This window comes from Octodon degus, unplaced genomic scaffold (assembly GCF_000260255.1).
Source record: "Octodon degus isolate 3935 unplaced genomic scaffold, OctDeg1.0 scaffold00229, whole genome shotgun sequence".
NCBI classification, from domain to species: domain Eukaryota; kingdom Metazoa; phylum Chordata; class Mammalia; order Rodentia; family Octodontidae; genus Octodon; species Octodon degus.
In genome coordinates, this window is record NW_004524805.1 from 3,405,776 (window position 1) to 3,416,248 (window position 10,473).

The window sequence follows — 10,473 nt, forward strand, 5'->3', positions numbered from 1 at the left end:
CATCAGAGCCTCTTGATGGTGAGAGGTGGTGGTTCTGGCCCCTTGAGGCAGCATACACTCAGCAGCTCCTCCTTGGTATGGGCAGAGGGCATAGTGACATCTGGGGCTCAGTGCTCTGAGGCTCCATCTCCAATCCAGTGAAGCTGTGAGAACTCAAGGCAGCATCCTGAACTGAGCTCAGGGCCTGTGGGGACCACAGGATTCTGTAGTAGCAAAGGTCACAGGTATCCTTGGTGGTAATGAGAGCGGCTGTGAGCTCTTGATTTCCTTTTCCAGCATGGAAAACATCCTCCTGCTGCCAAGCTGGCCTTTACTGGGGAAAAGGGAGGCAGACAGAAAGTGTTTGGTTCCTCTCTCTGTGACAGCATCATGAGTTTCTGTGCTGTATTCGATCGACCTCCATCATTCATTTGCTGTACCCTAACATTCTCTTTTAGTAATTTTGGGAAAAATTCAGGGTTTTTTTTATTTATTCTTTTACTGTGGCAGGGACAAGCATGAGGTGTCTGTGGCTGTACATCTCATTGATATCTCCCTGACAATGTATATTTTCACATGAAGTTTTAAAAATATTTAGGAAACCAAAATATTCCTTAAATATTTAGGAATCCTTAAATGCACTTTATAACATTAGAGATTTATTTGAGTAAAATTGATCCAGGCTGATGTGCAATTTGTGACATCATTTAGTTAATTCTGGGGAACCTATTGATCTGCATTGCTTTTGCTTCAGTTAGCTCCCTCAGGGAGCTGGTGGCTGGACTTGCATCTAAATGCACATGCAAAAGGCCTTTCGGACAAAAGTCCAAGACACATCTTAATGGATCCCATACAGTGCTCCGCAGCGTGAGCCACTGGTGTTTCGAAGCAACATCAATTTGGCCATAATATGTTTCCATGGTTTCCACACTCATCACCCTCTGCCTTGGTAATGAGCACTAATAAAAAATGACCCAACTGGATTATAGCAAGAGAAGAATATGGAACATTTTTTATAGTGTCTTTTCTTATAAAACACTTGACTGACTCTTTTTCTAAGGCTCTCCTACAATGTATTGTACCACGCACAGTGAGGTAATTGGATTTCAGTATTTCAGGAGCACTCTCCGATGCAATCAGATCAATACTGTGTGCCTTGTCTATGTTATCAGAAGAAAGGAAATCTGCCTCGGAACTAGAGGGAGGGGGCAGAAAACACACAAAAACTGCTGGTGAAGGAAGTACCCAGTGCTGCCAGGGTGCCTAAAATGATGAAGGACACAAAAATCCACATTGCTCTTGCATCAGGCACAGATGCAACTGCCAGGGAATCCTGAAATAAAAATCAGTGGTATCCACTTGATTTTCCTTGGAGCCGCATGGAGACAACCTGCACACAACCCTCCAGCAAGCCAGGGCTCTGGCAGGTGACAGCAGAAGGTGAGGACAGTTTTTCCATGTTGCCATGGCTTAAGGGCCTCTCAGATACAAAAGCATATAGGTGGTAGGGGGCTCAATAACTCAGTGCTTCCTGTACTGTGTGCCTGACCTTCCCGTGGAAAGGAGCTCCCAGTTTGTCTCTGTGTTTCAGAATGGAAAGACGCACAACTCCAGGTACTCATCGCCTGCACCGCACTCCCTCCTGTTCTCTCTGCTTCCACACCTGCATAGCAAGCCACTTTCTCCCCAGCTTTGCCAGGCATGGAGTAGGGGTTTTTCCCACAGGCATTTTGGTTCCCATGCTCCAGGGAGAAGAGGACACAGGTTCTTTGTCTTCAACATTCTTGCATTCCATTTGGCAATGCAGACAGGAAGAGAAGGTCTCTGCTCTCCTGGGAAGGCAGCTTTACACTGCTGATGAAGTCTGAATCAGGCAGGGAGACTCCCTGGCAGCAAGCCACCAGGACCTGTTGTTCGCGTAGGGCACAAAAGCCCGGTGGATTGGTAAAACTCCAGCCACAGCCAGATTATTCCATTCCTTGCTTCTGTGCACCTTCGATCAGTTTTCTTCCTTTACCCCCAGTATGGCTCCTCATCTGGAAATGGAAATAATAATGAATCCTGGGAAACAAGTAAGACAGTATGTTGGCTGATGGGCATAGAGTTAAAAACTCAATACATGTCATATAGCAGTATCATGATTTCAGAGAAGCAGAATATTTTTGTAATCATGACACATTTTCTGGCTGTTATGTTCATAGACTTCTTTTATATAGAAAACAATGACCTTCAAGAAGTCCTTTTGTTTCCCCTCAAAATGTTTTGCATGTTACTCCTCAGAGGACTAATATCTCATACATATAAGGAATTCAAAAATTTAGACACCCCCAAATATAAAGATCTAATTCAAAAATGCACATGTAAAATGAATAGACACTTCTCAGATGAAGAAACAATAATGGAAACAGAAATAATAATGAATCCTGTGAAACAAGTAAGACAATAAATTCATGCAAAAATGCTCAGCACCACTGGCCTTTCAAGAAATGGAAATTAAAACACCACCAAGAGTCTACCTTATGCCAGAAAACAATGATTATTAGCAAGAAATCAACCAACAACAAATGCTGGCAAGGTTGCAGAGAAACAGAAGCCCTCCTCCTTTGCTGGTGGGAGGGTGAATTGGTATGATCACTATGAAGAGCAGTTTGGAGATTCTTCAAAGAATTAAAGCTAGAGGTTCCATTGGACCCAGGTATTGTCTTTCTAAGCAGATCCCTGAAAAAGTTAAAGTCATCATACCACAGTGAGATATATAGATAGATAGATAGATAGATAGATAGATAGATAGATAGATAGAGAGATAGAGATAGAGATAGAGATAGAGATAGAGATAGAGATAGAGATAGAGATAGAGATAGAGATATAGATATAGATATAGATATAGATATATCTATCCATGTTTATAGTAGCACAATTTGTAAGAGCTAAGTCTTGGAATCAGCCCATAAGTCCACCCACAGATGAACTGATACATTGTATTTATATGCAATGTATTTATGTACAGTATGTGGAATGCTGGGCCAGTTGAGACATTTTTAGGTAGATGGATGCACCTGGAGACCATAATCTCAAGTGAAATAAATCAGGCACACAAGTGTAGCTATTGTCTCTTTCATGTGAGAGACCTGAAGTATAAATAAGGAGCCAGTGGCCTGGGAGATAGCTGGGGCCTGGGAGATAGCTCAGTAGAATAAGTGCTTGTCTGGAAAGTGCAAGGGTCTAAGTTCAATCCCTGGTTCTGCAAAATAAATAAATAAATAAATAAGGAGCCAAATGGAGGAGAGGTATTAGGAAGCAGGAAGAACTTGTTTAGGTGAAAAGGGGAGTGCAAGATGTGAGGAGGGAAAGAGAATTTTTTAAAAACAACTGAAAGGAAAACGAAAATAGAACTTCTGCAACTTGGAAGGGAAAGAAGCATGGAGGGAGGCAAGGGGAACGGGACAGAGAAAGGAATTAAGATGTGTCACACACACGTGCAATCCCCCGTGATGAATATGATCACTATGTGCCATAAGCATGCATTAATAAAAAGCATTACTACAACTGGAAGAAAAAAGAAGCACTCATTTCTCCAGGGACTATTCAGAAGATCTAGTCTTAGTATGAAGACACTTACTTTTAATTCCAAAACTATGCTCAGTAAGTGGTCTAAAATGCCTGCTTAGGCAAGCTTAGGCAGGCGCAGGGGACTGCGGTTTGATCCCCAGCACCACGTGCCATGCCAGTCCTGCCCTCAGGGTGGGCTGAGCTGGCCAAAAAAAAAGCTCAGAAATGGAATAGTTTCAGAATAGGTGATGCTAAGAATTAAACAACTTTAGTAAGTAAGGGTACCCAGTTTACACAAGTCTGAAAATATACTCTTCCTTGCTTAAATTAAACAGCAAGCCAAAATCAAACAAGATCAAGAAATGTTTCCTCGGCTACTGGCTCTGTTTCCATTGTCTTTATTAATTGCATCTTGAGTAGTTACTGAGTTTTTATGTGAAATATTACGTGCTAGCTGCCTTGGAACTATACAACATGTATAAGACATAGTCTGGTGATGCCCAAGAGCATATTACAGTAGTAAAAATATTATGTGTAAAAATAGCCAGTGTCTGGCTAAGTGTCAGAAGTACTAGAAGAGTTAGACCAATACAGAAGCTCTAAACTTTGATTGTCTTCCACCAAAAACAGAAAGAAATTGAATTTTGCCTCTATATGTTAAGGAGGTGTTCAGAACCCTGGGACTTTTAAAGACTAGACCAGAATTGTCCCTCAACCGAAGGGCTACATCACTCAGGTCTCCTTAGAGGAGGAACATCCATTTGTATTAGAATCCCTGGGCTTCCAGGGAATAGGATTAAGGATTACACTTTGTTTTTGGATTTAGAAGACTTTGAATCTGGATGATGTACTCCCCTGTTGGTGAGAATGACCACATCTCACAAAAAGAAGCCCACGAGAATAAGTGGGGACTCTGAGTACTAGGTGGAAGGCTCTGTGAAGCCACACAGCTCTGGTCTCTAGCCGCAGCTCCTGGTGCTGATGGCACTCATGCCCCAGTCAGGCTTTCTAGTTTTCTTTGTCTCCAATCTACCACCTGCCATCCTTTTATAGAATGAACACGCAAGAATGAAAAAGCCCATAGTGTTCTTGGACAAGCTGGTAAGGAGGTACCACCAAACAGCTATGCTGGGTATTTTTTGTTAATAAAAAAAAAAATCTGAAAACTCAAAAATTAATTGAGGGAGGAGGTATAAATGGGAAAGAGGTAATCTTTTTTTAAGCCACAGGTTGACAAAAAATGACTTATCCTGGCTATGCATGAATTTTTTTTAGTTTTATTTTTTAATTTTTCATGTATTTGCTACAGGGTCTCTCTCACAACCAGGTTGGACTCATAGTGAACCTCCTATGTCACCTCAGCACTGCGGTTACAGGCATGTACTACCACACCCGGTCACAGTGGCCAGCTCAGTGTACCTGGGGTGGCTCAGGCATGGAATGTAGTGCCTGGGATCGAACCTGGGTCCCTGTGCTTACCAGCAGGTGCTTAGATCGCTAAGCTATCTCCCCAGCCCTGCATGAATAGTATCAACTCAATTAAAATTGTAGATATGTCTGGTTTTAAGACTCTCAAGTGTGAGATTTTCAGGTGGTGAAGGACTTCAAGAGCACTGGTACACACTGCTGAAATGAGCAGATAAGAAAAGAACACTGTGAGAGAGGAAAAGACAAAATTTTGAGATTCTCCAGGGACCGACCTCCTACTAAAAGAGAACTTTTCTAACTCCTGGTTCCTATCTTTTGGCATATTTTAAGAGGCTATTTCCAAACAAATAACACAGATAACTCATTAGTGACATGAGTGATACTTTGGGGAAATTAACCCTCCCTGTAACCCCAGAGCTGAGTTGCTTTAATGCCGCTGTGACCTTCCCAGGAGATAACCCGTTGAGGTAACTCAGATTGAACCTGGGGTGGCTCAGGAAACTGTACATGAGTAACAAACTTGGCAAGTCTCACACTGGTGACAGGAAGAAACTATTTGCAAAGTAAGGTCACAAAGTGTACTGGTTGGTACGTTGTATCAACTTGAGATGTTCAGAAGCTTAATTAAGTAACTCAGCAGAGAGCCAGAATTCTTAGTCTGTGAAAGAGGAGGGTGAGGACATCATGTGAGTTCTACACCCCAGCCTCAGGGTAGCTTGTATATAGTATAAGGAGGGGAAAGAGGCTGGCTAAAGGTGGCAGCTGCTGCCCTTCCCTTTGCTCTTTTCTGTTTTCTGCTGCCATGAGCTGCTGCCCTTCACCCTGAGCCACTCTTCCTGGGAGCCAGTCAACTGTAGACTGAAAACTCCACAAACTGTGAGCTAAATAAAATTTCCCTTCCTTTAAAAAAAATTTTTTTTTAATTTTAATTTTTTTAGCTTTAGTAAAAGGGTCTACAGGGACTCACTACATAGGTCAGACTTGTAGTGATTCTCCTGTTTTCAGCCTCCCAAGCACTGGGATTACATGCATACGCCACTATGCCTAGTCTCAGTCAATGTCTCAGCGTACCCCAGGGGCAGGGCCAGCATCTGCTTGCTCGCTTTCTTTCTTTCTTTCTTTCTTTCTTTCTTTCTTTCTTTCTTTCTTTCTTTCCTTTCTTTCTTTTTTCTTTCTTTCTTTCTTTCTTTCTTTCTTTCTTTCTTTCTTTCTTTTGATTTAACCAGGTGGACTCAGTGTAGATGATCCCAATTTTGTTGGCAACATCCAATATGTCACAACTGGGAGCCAGTCGAACATATGTCTTCTTCTCTCCATCAGGCCTGACTAGGGTAATGACCTTGGCAACATCGGTGTCATAGAGCTTCTTTACAGCTTGTTTGATTTGGTGTTTATTGGCTTTGACATCCACAATGAACACGAGTGTGTTGTTGTCCTCGATCTTTTTCATGGCTGACTCTGTGGTCAGGGAGGACTGATGATGGCATAGTGGTCAAGCTTGTTTCTCCTTGGGGCACTTTTCCAGAGCCGTAGTGTCTTGGGACAGCGGAAGGTGGGTGATATTCATATCTTCTTCTTTTTGTGGCTTTGGATGCCTTTCGGCACGACCTTCTTGGCCTTCAAGGCTCTCACTTTGGCTTCAGCTTTAGAAGGGGCAAGGGCTTCCTTCTTCACCTTTGGAGTCATTTTGGAAAAAAAAAAAAAAAAAAAAACAGGCCCTTTAATCCACTGAGCTATCTGACCAGCCCTTCCTTCCTTAATTTTTGGTGTTGGGTATTTTGTCCCAGGAATGAGTAAAAAATAACTGGGACACAGAGGAAATGTAATAAAAGGCCTATTATTTTGGCAAATATGTTACATTTTAGCACACATATGCTTGTTCTACTCCACAGGTTAGCCCCATGAAGATAGCTTAAAGTGCTATAGGTATTTTGCTTGGCCAGTTTATGAGCCAGAGCATGTGTATCTCTTCTTTCCTCACCAGTTAATGTTCTGACTTCCCCAGCCTGCAGGTTCATAGCTGCATGGTTGGCTCTCTCCGCTCCCATACTGAGCCTCTGCTTCGTTCTTGTTAGAGTCATTGCTTCAGGTAACTGGGGAAATCCCTGATCAATTTATTTTCTTCTTCCTTAGATAATTTCCTTTACATTGATTTTATAAGTTAGAACCACTCAATCAATGGGTTAAATGAATGTGTATGGGTAAAAATAATACCATTTATAGAAATAAACCAGTGCATAGAGAATTTATAAAGCATGTGACTGGACAAAAATGTTCTCCAAACCAACTAAGATTTTGAAATTCTCATTGAACAGATCCATTGCACTTCGCCTGCACTTTCCATGCCGGAGGCTTGAGCAGCACTTCTGGCCCACACCAGCAGCACAACTTCATGCACATGTCCACATGGTCTTTCCTCCTGGGCATGCTGCAAACCTTTTTCCTGTTTCTGATACCCAGACCAGAATACTTCAGAATCTGCAGCCACAGTTTGTCTCTGCTCTCCTTGTCTTGCCCTATATCGTTTAATTAACACATAAGTTCCTGCATATTCAGAAGATTTAGGAGCAGATGCTCTGACTCCTTAGAGGACAGGATGATCATTACAAGCTAAATGGGTACCCAGTTGTGTTTCAGAGTGCAAAATTTGAAGCCAGAGACAAGTCCTAGGTTGCCACATGTCACCACGTGACTTCTATCCCATAGGATCTTGTACCCTATGTGATTCTCTGAAGGCCAGCTGTGTGGTCCTGGTTAGTCTCAGGACTCTATCATGGGATAGAGTAGCCAGGAAATACCTTGCTGCTTTTCCTACAGTTTCCTCTGGACACTCATCCTGCACCATTCAGAAGGAAAACAGAAGCCCATCCCATTGCATTGTTCTAAGAGTTGAATTTCTGTAGCTGGCAGAGAAAATTCCATGAACGTTGCTGGGAAGAGCACAAGGGCATGGGACTCTCTTCTGCAAAACATAATCAGGCCCTTGGGCTCTTTCTCAAAGCTACATACACTCTAGCAAGGAGGAGCTCAGGCCTTGGCTGAGTTACGGAGCCATGCACAGGGTCACCATGCCACTCGTTGGATGGGGGCTGATCTCTCCACCCCCACGTAAATGTGGGATAATGTGTTATGCTTTTCACAGGCAAAGCAAGTGATGGAAATTGTTTTATGAAGAGTATCTGGGAGTTTTGCCAGGCTCTCTTTTGGTTCATTATACTATCTATTATTGATACATTATTGCATAATGATTGCACGGCCCAACTTTCCTCTTGTGCTTGCCCTGATGCTTTTCCCGTTTTTTGTGTGTGCCGACAGTATAAAAACTCAGTCTGTGCCGAATTTTAGGGCTTGATCACATGAATATTGGGGAAAACATTCTTTATTATGCAAGTAGGTCCTCTGAACAACTGTTGACTTTGTCATCAGACTAGCCTTTCAGAAGATAGAATAAATGGAACAAATTATTTTTCTGCACAAACTCTGAGTGAGTAGGAAAAAACTCAAGGTGGAGTAAAATGATAAAGAACCTTGGAAGAAGGTCGTTGTGTCATATGGAGCTCATAAAAATGGAGCTGAAAATATAAAGAATAACGCAATGTACAGATTTTTAAATCAGAAGAAAAACTAGTAGGGTTCATGAATGGAGACTATCCAGATTAAGAAAGCCAAAAAGACCAAGATTCTTTAAAAAATTCAAATCATGGAAGATGTTGATCGGGAGTAGTTTAAAAAACCTAGGGCACTGCAAGAGGATTTTTCATCTATTTTTAGAGGAAATTTGGCCAGAAAAAGGAAGGCTCAGGGTTCCAATAAAAACATGGGAAGGGTAATTTCTAAAAAGATTGAAGTATGGCACTATTTTATGCACCTTTGTAACCCTAAGTGTTAAGACCGCCAGATTCTTTTCATTGATTCTACAGTTTAGGGCACTTTTGTCATGGCTCGTGTAAGAAGGTGCTCCTGTGGTGGTCATAGTGATAAAATGCAGAACCTGAGAAGGACATCAAGAGACACAAGTGTATGGTGGCGCCGACACCTAGTTGCCTACCTTATATATGACTTCTTTATTAGGAACAGAACTGTGACTTCCATTGGCGGACAGGAAATACGTCGAGTAAAATGTCCACATGCAGCCTGCATTACAGCTTGGTAAGGCCCTGGGATTTTACTGGGAGTAATGAAACTCAACAGCAGATCTTAACAGCACTCCTGGGCTGGTTGAGATCCTCTAGCTTGGAAGGGTGGTCTTTGCGTCCCTTCTCTATTCTAGCTACTGTCACCTTGTAAGGCAGTCTTGATAGCTAGTCTCAAGCAGCCACTTCAGACCCTGCCATGGTTGAAAGGAGGGAAGTTACACACTGGAGATGGAGAAGAAAAAGGCAGAAACCTGGGTTATTGGTAGCTCTCTGGCTCTACATGTGACTTATACGCATCTGGACTTCTTTTACTATGAAATAACAATTCTATTTTGGTTAAGAATTTGTTATTCTGAGATGTCTATGTATGCAGTTAAACCTAATCCTAACTAATAATATATCCAGGAAGGCTATCAGGGACCAGACCTAGAACCATGTGTAAATCCCAGGGGGTTGGGGAATGAAAAGAATTCCATCACCTTGAAACTATCTAGGGATAGAAATTGTGGTTTATATGAGACATAACACATTCATTGAAAATTATTGTCAAAATGTGTGCACTTTGTGTGACCTTACTATCAGATTATCAATTTTCACTTAATAGCTAACGTTATAGAGGATTTACTACTTGCCAGGTGCTGTCTTAAGTATTTTATATGTATTATATGTTATACTCACTACAATAGGCACTACTAAAATTCATGTATTGCAAGTAATGAGATGGAGGGAAGGGGAGATAGCTTAGTGGTCTTAGAACCTTCCTGGCAAGCTCAAGGGCCCGGATTCAATCCCTAATGCCACATGCTGTGCTGGCCCTGCCCCGCGTGTGCCGTGCTGGCCACTGAAACCGGCCTGGTGGTACACGTCAGTAATCCCAGCACTTGGGGGGCTGAAATAAGAGGATCACTCTGAGTCTGAGCTGTGTAGTGAGACCCTGTACCAAATACATAAATAAATAGAAAAAAACTCTAAAAAAGAGATGGAAACACTGAGACTTAAAAAGTATTTCACAAAAACTATTTTATAATAATTTAAACAGTAAACAATATTTTATTGCTAAATAATTATTATAGAATAATATTTAATGATAGAAACAGGGCTCAAGTAGGTTCAGAGCTATCTTGTACACAAGGCATGATCAGAACACGCACTTAATGTTTATATTTTTTAAATGTGTTATAAAAGGCACATTCCTGCGACTCCATGTCAAAATGTCTCCCCATTGTTTTGTACACATTTATCCTATCATTCTTTCCACTTTCTGAAGCAGTTCTACAAGTGCTCTTTCGCGAGTTTCTTTGTTGTGTCACTGTGGCTGCTCCAATGTCCTGAATCTACCCAAAGCCCTTATCTTGCATCTCCATTTTGACCTTGGGGCAGA